At 44.7% G+C, this 12,553-nt stretch overlaps 1 protein-coding gene across 2 annotated transcripts in view; it reads left to right on the top strand.

Annotated features, from left to right (window-relative positions):
• The window catches only part of SMARCA1 (SWI/SNF related, matrix associated, actin dependent regulator of chromatin, subfamily a, member 1), an 856,940-nt gene that overhangs the window by 124,338 nt on the left and 720,049 nt on the right, over positions 1-12,553 (top strand). The window lies entirely within an intron of this gene.

Genomic DNA, 12,553 nt, shown 5'->3' with positions numbered 1-12,553 from the left:
CGTTGTCGTCCTGTGAGACGAGGAGTAGTTCCGTTTTTTTGGTATTAAGGATTAAATTAAGTCTTGTGAGAAGGTTGTTGATATCTTGAAGGCAGTTGTTCCAGAAGTCCAGGGTTTTTTGTAGTGATTCTGTAACCGGAATGACTACTTGTACGTCATCTGCGTAAATGTAATGTGTAAGTTTAAGTTCGGAGAGGAGTTGACATAGGGGTAAAAGATAAATGTTGAAGAGGGTAGGGGATAAGGAGGAGCCTTGAGGGACACCCAGTGAGGCACAGACGGGGAGTGATTCTTTATTGTTGATCTTGACTTTGTAGAATCTGTTTTGGAGGAATGACTTGAACCATCTGTGGGCGGTGCCTTTAATACCGATGTCAGTTAGCCGATCCAAGAGTATTGAATGGTTCACCGTATCGAAGGCGGTTGATAAATCAAGGAGAATGAGGAGACAGGGTTGTTTTTTCTCAAAGTTCAAAAGTATGGTGTCAGTTAGTGAGATTAAGAGCGTTTCAGTACTTTGAGCTTTCCGGAAGCCGAACTGAGTATGGGCTAGGATTTTGTTGTCGTCTAGATAATCCGTGAGTTGCTTGTTGACTATTTTTTCTAAGATTTTGGAGATGAAGGGGAGGTTGGCAATGGGGCGGAAGTTGGCAGGGTCATCTGGGGATAGGTTGGGTTTTTTAGAAGTGGTTTTAGAATAGCAAATTTCAGGGGGTCTGGAACTATGCCTTGTGATAACGATTTGCTACTCTTTAGTTTGTCAATCTGGCCTACTACATCTTCCAGGTTCACAGTGATTTCGTTCAGTTCGTCTGACTCATCACCCCTGAAAACCATCTCCGGAACTGGTATCTCCCCAACATCCTCATTAGTAAACACAGAAGCAAAGAATTCATTTAGTCTTTCTGCAATGGCCTTATCTTCCCTAAGAGCCCCTTTAATCCCTCGGTCATCTAATGTTCCAACCGACTCCCTCACAGGTTTCTTGCTTCGGATATATTTTTAAAAGTTTTTATTATGAGTTTTTGCCTCTATGGCCAACTTCATTTCAAATTCTCTCTTCGCCTGTCTTATCAATGTTTTACACTTAACTTGACAATGCTTATGTTTTATCCTATTTTCTTCAGATGGATCCTTCTTCCAATTTTTGAAGGATTTGTTTTGGCTAAAATAGCTTCTTTCACCTCACCTTTTAACCATGACGGTAATCGTTTTGTCTTCTTTCCACCTAATGTGTGGAATACATATGGACCGCCTCTAGGATTGTATTTTTAAACAATGTCCAAGCCTGTTGAACACTTTTAACCTTTGCAGCTGCACCTTTCAGTTTTTTTCTAACTATTTTCCTCATTTTATCAAAGTTTCCCTTTTGAAAGTTTAGTGTTAGAGCTGCAGATTTACTTATTGCCCCCGTTCCAGTTACTAGTTTAAATTTGATCATGTTATGATCACTGTTGCCAAGTGGCCCCACCACCGTTACCTCTTTCACCAAATCCTGCGTTCCACTAAGAATTAAATCTAAAATAGCTCCCTCTCTTGTTGGTTCCTGAACTAATTGCTCCATGAAGCAATCATTTATTACATCCAGGAACTTTGTCTCTAGCAAGTCCTGATGTTACATTTACCCAGTCAATATTGGGGTAATTGAAATCTCCCATTATTATTGCACTGCCAAATTGGTTTGCTTCCCTGATTTCTCTTAGCATTTCATCATCTGTCTGACCATTTTGTCCAGGTGGACGGTAGTATACTTCTATCTTACCCAACACACTTGGGATTTCTACCCATAAAGATTCTACTGAGCATTTAGTCTCCTGTATGATCTTTATCTTGTTGGACTCTATACTCTCCTGGACATAAAGTGCCACACCTCCACCAAGTTGATCCTCCCTATCATTGCGATATAATTTCTACCCTGATATAGCACTGTCCCATTGGTTATCCTCCTTTCACCATGTTTCTGTGATGCCAATTATGTTAATCTCATCATTTGCTACTATACACTCTAACTCTCCCATCTTACTTCTTAGACTTCTGGCATTGGCATACAGACATTTCAAAGTGTGTTTTTTGTTTGTTTTAACAACCTGCTTTTCAGTTGTTTGGGATAATTCGGAAATCATTAGCTTTGATGATTTTTTACATATAGGCATATGGACTATGTTTGCTTTTAATGGAACCTCTCTGTTGGGATGCCCTAACTCTTTTGTTTCATTAGTATCCTTCAAGGATACATTTCTCCGAACCATGCACTGCTGAGTGACTGTCGGCTTTCCCCCTTGTTCTAGTTTAAAAGCTGCTCTATCTCCTTTTTGAAAGTTAGTGCCTGCAGCTTGGTTCCACTCTGGTTAAGGTGGAGCCCATCCTTTCGGAAAAGTCTCCCCTTTCCCCAAAAGTTTCCCCAGTTCCTTACAAAGTTGAATCCCTCTTTCCTGCACCATCGTCTCATCCACGCATTGAAACTCTGGAGCTCTGCCTGCCTCTGGGGACCTGCACGTGGAACAGGAAGCATTTCAGAGGATACCACCCTGGAGGTTCTGGATTTCAGCTTCCTACCTATTATCCTAAATTTGGCTTCCAGAACCTCTCTTCCACATTTTCCTATGTTGTTGGTGCCCACATGTACCACGACAGCCGGCTTCTCCCCTGCACTGTCTATAATCCTATCTAGGTGACGCATGAGGTCTGCCACCTTTGCACCAGGCAGGCAAGTTACCAGTCGGTCCTCACATCCACCAGCCACCCTGCTATCTACATTTCTAATAATCGAATCACCAACTATGATGGCCGGCCTAACCCTTCCCTCATGGGCAGTAGCCCTGGGAGACTTGTCCTCAGTGCGAGAGGAAAATACATCACTTGGAGAGCAGGTCCTTGCTACAGGATCACTTCCTGCTATGCCAGGGTGATGTTCTCCTACTGGGAGACCTTTCTGATCCAAGGCAGCACTGGGGCTGCCAGACTGGATTTGGGACTTGGCTACTTTGTCCCTGAAGGTCTCATCAATGTACCTCTCTGTCTCCCTCAGCTCCTCCAAGTCTGCTACTCTAGCCTCCAGAGATCAGACTCGTTCCCTGAGAGCCAGGAGCTCTTTGCACTGAGTGAACACATACAATCTCTCACCGGCGGGTAAAAAATCATACATGTGACACTCAATGCAAAAGACTGGAAAGCCCCCCTCTTGCTGCTGGACTGCTGCTTTCATCTTAGTTTTATTGAGTTCCTAGTTAAGTTTAGGATACTAAGGGAGTTGGAATGAGAGTACTTTAAATTTACAGGTGGATTTACTAATTAGTCAGCTATTGTCCTACAAGGGGATGATTAAACTTTCAATAAGGGCTGGTACAATAGTATGATTTAGATAAGACCCTGATTGATTTTTAATGAGAAAGTGTCTCGTGCCTAAAATTCAAAGGTTGAGTGGGTGGGAAAGACAGACACTAGAATTAACTATCTCTGGCTTGCTTATTACCTCAGACACACACAAACTCTAAAGAATATATTCCTTAATTTCACTTTTCACCAAACTTTTATAAGCCCAAAAATTTCTGAAAGCTATACTTACCAATCCTCTTTAACCACAGTTAAATTAATCTTCACTCAATTAATGGAAGGGTTTGAGAATGGTGCACGCTTCCAGTCCTCCTCTACTGCAAAGAGTGCGGGGCCTCTGGAAGCTGGTGCTGTGGAAGTCAATCCCTGGATCACTTGTGGTGACCTCTGGACTCCTCTCCCGGGGATGCTGGGAGCAGTATGCAGATGAGCTGTCCGGTCCTCCTCTACTGCAAAAGGTGCGGGGCCTCTGGAAGCTGGGGCTGTTGAAGTCAATCCCTGGATCGCTTGCGGTGACCTCTGGCCTCCTCTCCCGGGGGATGCTTGGAGCAGTATGCAGATGAGACTTCCGGTCCTCTTCTACTGCGTGAAGAGGACGTTGCTCCCATAGTCAGGGTGTTCCCTGGACTGGTTGAGTCCTTGTTGTTCCTGGGATAACTACCCCTAGGTATTACTTTTCCCAGTGGGAGCAGTCTTCCAGGCTCTGCCGTGGTAGCAGTTTCCTAGGCCCTGCCTGAGGTCCCGGAGATTCCTCTCAGTTTCTTGCAGGCCTGTGAAACCCAAGCCCCGCTGTGTTACAGGTTCACTTAGCATGTGATGTAATAAACCTGGAATACAGATGGGAGCTGAGAAGGCTCTGTCTGTGAAGTTAAGCAAGGGCCCAGCCCTGTAGAGGTCTGCTGCCTCAAGGGAAACTTAACAGAGCTTCTCAATGGTGAAAGCCGTCATTTGCTTCCTTAAGCCATGTAAAAGCAATCGAGAGCTAAGCTATTGGTCTGATTCAGGGCAGACATCACAAGATCGGAACAATTCAGAACCATCAGGAGAAGAGAATCTATTTTCCTTTAGGGGCATACTAGGGGCCAGCCAAGGAAAATATCCAGGGAAAGCCCCCTTTCACCCCTCAAAAAAAAAAAAAGCCCAAGAGAGCTATAAGGTTTCTTGGCTGGGAACTCTTGCCTCAGAGTTTGAGGTTAAGGCACAAAGCTTACCTAGCAGTTCAGGGCCCTACGTTTTCTAGTATCTTGGGTCCCGAAGAATTAAAAACTTGCCCCCGAGGTAAGGGGACTTTCAAGCCCTGGGCCTCCAGGGCTCCTGGAGGAAGAGAGGGAGCTAGCATTACATATCGTTGACTCCTTTATAATATGCCTTCTCCAGGAAAAGGGAATCAGCATCTCTCTTTTCTAGGATAATTGCATGGACAATATAACTTACTCCCGCAAATTCTTTTTGTCAATGTAAGAGACCCTTCTCACCAGGGTATTGAGAAGTCATCAAGGATGACTCCCCTTAGGAGCAAGGGTGCTCACTGAAGTGGATATCAAAAAAGAAAGAGAATTGCTAGGCAATGCGATCTCCTGCTGCATGAGGGGAGTAATGGTCCACACACAATCTCTTGAGCGGATGATTGGTCTCAGCAGGTATGTTTAAGATTAGCATCATGGTAGAAGGAGGTTCAGAATGAAAGTCAGTATATTGTCCAAAATAGGCCCCTTTAGGTGAGAGTTCTGCAGGCCTCCATTTCTGGAGGCAATGTGGCCTGAGCCGCCTAGTATGGGGGCCCAGTCAGCCCAGGTTCTTCCTAGATGGCAATAGCCTTAGCATTCTGGGCAGGGGATAGGTGCAACCTAGTGAGGATTCTTTCAAGGGCTCTGACTTCAGAGGCTGTAAGAAAGAAACAGTCCTGGCACCTTGTAATACAGAGTTTGGGAGGGAAGGGGGGGGGTCACCAGTTACCTACATGTGCCTAACTATTGGATGGAGTCAGCGATTGGGGACCATTGCTGGGGAGGTCAGGAGTGTTCCCGATGTCTGGACTTAGCAGGACCCTCACCATCATATTCCCATCTAAGTATATTTCCAGAGCCTAGCAAGGCTCTGTGTATGGGGCAAAAAGGACCACTTCCAGGGGATGGCATCGACCTGGCAACAATCCCCCAAAACCTTCACTAAGGTTATAGTAGTAATGCCAGCAGCCCAGCATACGCAGTGCACTAGACTGCACTCAGGCATCTTGTTTATATTTATTAAAATGATTTAATTTCCTAAATACTAGGAGATGTACAAAAGAACATACATTAAATTTTGAACAAAAATGTTCAAACGCGCGATCTGAAGCGCCATTTCGCCGCAGCAACGACACGCAGGGACTCACCTCAGACCGCCACGGGAGCTGGGAGAGGGGCCCGCCCGACCGGCGCTTGAGCCCATCGGGGTAAGGCCTTCCTCTCGCCCTACCGCCGCTGGACCCCCGCGCCGACCACGTGGGAGCCCCAGCTCGGCCATCGATCCGCCCACTGCCTACCTCTGGGCTATTGCAGCCAATTGCTGCCGCCCAGCTGTACTTTTTAAAATCAAACGCGCGATCTGAAGCGCCATTTCGCCGCAGCAACGACACGCAGGGACTCACCTCAGACCGCCACGGGAGCTGGGAGAGGGGCCCGCGCGACCGGCGCTTGAGCCCATCCGGGTAAGGCCTTCCTCTCGCCCTACTGCCGCTGGACCCCCGCGCCGACCACGTGGGAGCCCCAGCTCGGCCGTCGATCCGCCCACTGCCTACCTCTGGGCTATTGCAGCCAATTGCTGCAGCCCAGCACTCATTTAAATCACTGACACGCTCCCTGGTGTCTCGCGCCGGGCGTCTCGCGTCGAAGGAGCGCGACAAAGGGGCCTGCCCCTTTGTGAGGCCCTGAAGACTGTGGACTGGACAGACTCTACCCCTCTGCAACGCTTCTTCCTCACCTAAGAATTCCTACCAAATATTTGGCTAGACCGGACAACATACAACGTCTCAAATCACCCTGCCCCCTTAAGGATAGCAAACGCCTTACCCTCACCGGCCGATATCCCTCGCCTGCCACAACAGTCTCAGAATGTCTCCATCTTTCCCAATCCCAATCCTCCCACACTGTCCACCTTCCAAAGGACATTCAACTCGACACGCCCATCACCACAACCTTAAATCCCTCTCTCCAATTGTGATCACTCCCATCACCCAACTGTTAGGCCTCACACTATTTTCATTAACATTATTCAATGCACAATCCCTAACAAAGAAATCAGTAATACTAAACGACTATCTCATCGATGTGAAACCGGATATATGCGCAATTACTGAGACATGGCTCAAACCTTCAGACACTGCAATAATTAACCAATTACCCACAGAGACATACAACTTCTTCTCCATCCCACGCCAGGGGAAAAAAAAAGGAGGAGGAATCCTCCTAGCTACAAAAAAGGACCTCAGATTCACTCAGCACTCCACCAATACCGACTCTAAACTCGAAATTGGCTTCTTCTCGTCAGACAAACTCCAAATTTTACTTGTCTACGCTCCTCCAGGTGTCCTGGAAACAGACGCCTCTCCTCTGGTCGAACTAACCACTTCCCTTATCAATCTGGATGCCCCAGCTATAATCTTAGGAGACTTCAACCTGCACGTCGACAACTCCATACTATCTCCTAACTGCGAAGCCTTACTCACAGCATATTCCGCTTTAGGTTTCACTCAACTGGTTAACAAACCCACACACAAAGCAGGCCACACATTAGACCTTATCTTCGTCAATACAGCTATCAAACCGGTTCAGCACCCCACCTGCTCGAAGGTACCATGGTCAGATCACTCCCTCATAACTTCCTCATTCTCAATAAAAGATATCAGTCCATCTCACATACCCGCCCATTGCTTCACTTACAGGAAAACATGCACCACAGAAGATCTTAGCAATCACTTATCATCACATCTCACCCAAGTAGACTTTACCAATCCGAACTCAGCGCTTCGATCTTGGAACAACATCACGGAATCTATAGCCAACAAGCTATGCCTTCTAACAACAAAAAAACCTCACCCCAATTCTTCCAAAAGACAACCATGGTTTACCCTAGAGCTAAGAAAGCTTAAACTTCGGCTAAGACAAAATGAGGCTAAATGGCGTAAAAACCCATGCACCATCACTCTATCTACCTATAAAGCAACTCTTCACCAATATAAATCCAATACATTAAGATCCAAGAGGAACTACTACGCATCCAAGATACACCACCTAATCTTCGACGCTAAAGCCCTCTTTAGCTACGTCTCCAACCTCACACAAACAAACCCATCAGAAATCTATCTCAACCAAGCCAAATCTAAAGCGGAAGAACTAGCGCTATTTTTCAACAACAAAATCAGCAAACTTCTAACTCAACTCCCCCCTAACACCGTTTCTACTTCAACCTCACCTCAGACCGCCTTCAAAATTACCCGCTTAGAAGAACTGGAAATCACGTCTTCCAACGAGATCCAAGGTATTCTACGGAAAATGAAACCATCTTCTCACCCTTCGGATCACATCCCCTCGAAATTGCTTCTATCAATTCCTGACTCCATCTCCAAATCCCTGTCAGACATCATAAATTGCTCAATAACACAAGGATCTTACCCAGATGACCTAAAATTGGCCTCTCTCAAACCACTACTCAAGAAACCAAATCTAGATCCTAATGACCCAAACAACTACCGACCGATCGCCAACCTCCCCTTCATAGCCAAGATCATGGAGAAATTGGTGAACACCCGACTCTCAAACTACATTGAAGAAAACAACCTCCTATTCCCATCACAATACGGATTCCGCAAAACACTAAGCACGGAGTCCCTCCTCATTTCCTGACCTCATCATGGGCCTTGATAAAGGACAAGCCTTCTTACTGATCCTACTGGACCTTTCGTCAGCTTTTGATACCGTCAATCATTCCCTACTCATTAACCAGTTAGCCTCCATAGGTATCACAGGCACAGCACTCTCTTGGTTCATATCCTTTCTCAGCAATAGAGGATACAAGGTCAAGATACAGAACAAAGAATCCTCTCAACACCCATCGTCAGTAGGAGTCCCACAGGGGTCCTCCCTGTCTCCTACTTTATATAACATTTACTTTATACCTTTATGCCAACTTCTCACCGACCTCAACCTCAAACACTTCCTTTACGCGGACGATATACAGGTCCTGATCCCCATTAAGGATTCCATCGCAAAAACTCTGGCTTACTGGGATACATGCCTTCAAAAAATTAAACTCCTCCTCACCAGCCTAAACCTGGTACTAAATTCCGGCAAAACTGAACTCTTGCTCATCGCCTCAGAGAACAGCAACATCACCTCTACACAGCAAGCCACGCCAACAATCACACAAGTGAGAGACCTAGGAGTCCTAATTGATAATCGCCTGAATTTCAAAGCCACTATTAACAAAACCACCAAAGACTGTTTCTACCAACTACAAGTGCTGAAAAGAATTAGACCTCTTTTCCATGCCCAAGATTTCAGAACCATTCTGCAAGCAATCATTTTCTCAAAATTAGACTATTGTAACACCATCCTACTTGGCCTTCCCGCTTCTTACACCAAACCGCTTCAGATGGTGCAAAATGCAGCTGCACGAATACTGACAAATACCAGGAGAAGGGACCACATAACCCCCATCCTAAAGAGCCTCCATTGGCTACCTATACACTTTAGAATAATATACAAGGCCATTCTTACCACATACAAAAACATCCACCTATTGGCTCCCATTGACCTACAGATCCCTCTCCGACTACATAATTCGTCAAGACCAACAAGAGATGCATACAAGGGATCGCTACAGGTACCACCGTCCAAATCTACCAGACACAGCACACTAAGAGACCGGGCATTCTCTATAGCCATTCCACCGTTATGGAACTCCATTCCCCCAAATCTCAGAATAGAACCATGCATCTCAACCTTCAAAAAAAGACTAAAGACCTGGATATTCATACAAGCATTCCCGGACGCCAACTGATCTATCACCTCCAAGCCACCCTTATCTCCTCCTATACCATGGTTAACAATATCTTCTATCGTTTACTTGTGTGAATTAATAACCTGTCCTTTCTCTTCCTTCTCCGCCAAGTTCTTATCACCCTGTTATATGTAACTGCCTTTTTCCGCACCATTGTTATAGTTTATGTTTACTATGCACCCCTGTTTTATGTGAACCAGCATGATGTGACTGCTGTCTCGAATGCCGGTATATAAAAATCTGAAATAAATCTGAAAATATTGGCATGTTTCAAGTTATCAAAAAAGGTTCATAGGACTCATGCCTAAATAGCCTTGTTTTTATAGACTGCTTGAAGGTCTTTAAACTGAGCCTAAGGCAGCTCAGGAGCTATCAGACCTCTAAGATAATATCCCCCTCCTTTGACAGTCAGGCTGGGTTGGGAATAGAGTGCGATAGAATTTGGATGCTAAAGATCTGGGGCAGCTAGCCCCTAGGGCCATCTAATGGCCACCCATGAAGGACCATTCCGGGAATGGACTTACTTGAAGGAATTTGCTTGGCTAAGTCGCAGCTCATAGTGACAGGCTCATTTCTACAAAGATCCTTATCCAGGGATGTTTCAAGGCCTGGTTCCATCTGTCTACCCGAGCTAGGGTCAGCTTTCTATGGGAAGCAGAGTTCTGTCCAGATCGCAGCAGTGGTTGCTGTCAGGGAAAATCTAAAACCCGGGATTGTCCTGACATACATAACATTATAGAAGAACAGTCAAGCTGTTCTTGATACTTGGTGCCCAAGATGGGGTAGATGGCCTCTTGGGCCACCATACCAGCAGTATCAAGGAGGCAATAGCATTGGCCTACCTAAGGATAGCAGGGCCTGGTAGGGCTCCGGGCTCACTCTGCAAGGGCACAAGCTGTATCCTGGGCAGAGGCACTTCAGCCTCGCCAGAAGAAACTGGCAAGCCAGTGGCGTGGTCATCCTTGCACCTTCTTGAACACCAGAAATTGGTCACATATTCTGAGTTAGTCGCTGCCTTCAAGGCCAAGATCGGTAAGCGTATATTTGCAGAACAAGAGACAGCTCTAGAAGACATAATGTGTATGTACAGAACCGCAGCTGTGGTACTCATGATCCATATCAGAAAAAGAAACATTGCCAGCAGGGAGATCTTACAACCAGACAAAAGAGACTCATGATGCTGAAATCATTGATGCCAGGTGGAGCTGAAACTCAGAAAGAAGGGAGATAACCTATGGGAACAGAAAAGATACTATTATTGGGGCAATTGTGGGCTAGGATGAAAAGGATCAGAACCAACTGTCATAATGCTGAGATAAAAAGAAACTGGTTAACAAAAAAAGAAATGTTCTAAATAAGCAGCTAATGTGCAGGCAAAAAACTGAAGGAGTTAGGACTGTTAGGTCATTTGTCTATCCTTCCAGATACTCCATTTTATTTTGCATACCAATAAATACTTCTAACCTGACTGAGTACCGAATCTATTTATCTGTAAACAAGAGGATAAGCATTGTAAGAAGCCTTCATAAGGCAGCCCTGATTTCCCCCTCCCCAACAAGGGGAAGCTTTATCCTAATTGTAATGACTGCTCTGGCAGTATTATACTTAACTGATAATTTACTTTCCTTGAATACTTCTAGACCAGTCAGGGTCCCGTCCAGGAAGACACAGGTGAGGAGGATCAGGGGGACTAAGGCATCAAGTGAGGTGAGCCTGCCAACCCCTCCTTCTTTTGTCTATGCCCTGCCCTCATCTGAAATTTGTGCCTTGCTCTCAGTGGGTCTCAATACCCTGTAGTATATGTTCAGGAAAAGGCTTTAAAGGGGATTTCTAGTGGTCTCCGTGCTTTGTCAGTAAGCTACTGCTTTTGGCTAGGGCCATACCTCATTTATAGCCCCGAGTGAGGTCATGGAAAAGGTGTGTCCTCTGTCAGTTGTAATGACTGGTCTAGGATTCAAGGAAAGTAAATTATTAGGTAAGTATAATTTTACCTTATTCTTGCCTTCAGCTTATGATCTCTTTTGCCAATATAGCATCCCCTTTACATTGTCTGCATTGTATAATATAGAGAAGGAGCATGAATAGTGAACTCTTATGTAAATGTCTGTCTGATTTTTCTGTTTTTCCAGCTCTGGGTTGTATGTTACGATAAGGGTACACATTGGTTTTCATTTCCTTGTCTTGCAGTTTTGCACTGGGATTTTAAGTGAAGATGCAATTTTCTTGAAGATAATTTATAATTGTAACCTTTTTGAAGGATTCAGTCAGGACTTTGAGGTGTTTACCCCTGTCTTTTGGGTCCGAGCAGTGTGTAGAATGGACCTTTTTACATGTGAAGGGTGGAAGCTGGAACTGTGAAGATATCTGCATCTTTCACTTGGTTTTCTGTATACAGATGTTTGTAGCTGTCCATAGTTGACTGAGCCTGTAGTATCCAAAATGTTAACTTTTTTCATGTGGAGTAGTTCATTTTGAATCTTATTGAAGGTTGGAATGATTTGAAAATCATAAAATTGTTTGACTTACTTCTCCCTTAGTCTAAATCTGAAACATTTCATCAGTATACTAGTAATATTTGAAAAGTCTAGTCTGACATCCATTCAAAATGTCTCTTTCAGTAATCCCATAAAAAGGTTGGCATACTGTGGTGTTACCGCATTATCCACAACAGTGCCCATTATCTGTAGATAGATGCCATTATTGAAGCTGAAGTAGTTGAGGGTCAAGATGAATGGATTTAATTTTGTAATAGTTTTCTGATGTGTATTGGCGGTCCAGGGTACATATCTTTAGAAATGTATAACACGCTCTTACTCCTGTATGGGGAAATGTTACTGTATTGTGATTCCACATGCATTGTGACCAGGAGACTGTCAGGCAGTAACTACTTAATGTTATTTAACCTGTTCAGAAAGTCTGTGGTGTCTTATATGTCAGGTTTTATTTGTGAGCCACATTAAAACAAAATAGTCACCTGTACATTTGCTGTTGGTGATAATTTATAGGTGTGGGCATCTTCTAGTAAAGGCATGGAGTGGTGAGATAATTTAGCTCAGTATTGTCTGCTAATTTTAGTTGATACATGGTTGTTCTGATATGCAAACATGCCCTAGAAATGGAATATCAGTAATAGCAAATAATAGCTTACAAAGCTGAAGGACTTATTTGGGGAAGAAAAAGG

Source organism: Rhinatrema bivittatum, chromosome 6 (assembly GCF_901001135.1).
Source record: "Rhinatrema bivittatum chromosome 6, aRhiBiv1.1, whole genome shotgun sequence".
Taxonomy (NCBI): Eukaryota; Metazoa; Chordata; class Amphibia; order Gymnophiona; family Rhinatrematidae; genus Rhinatrema; species Rhinatrema bivittatum.
Note: the sequence above shows the minus strand (reverse complement) of the source record. Positions and strands in the feature narration are given on the sequence as shown.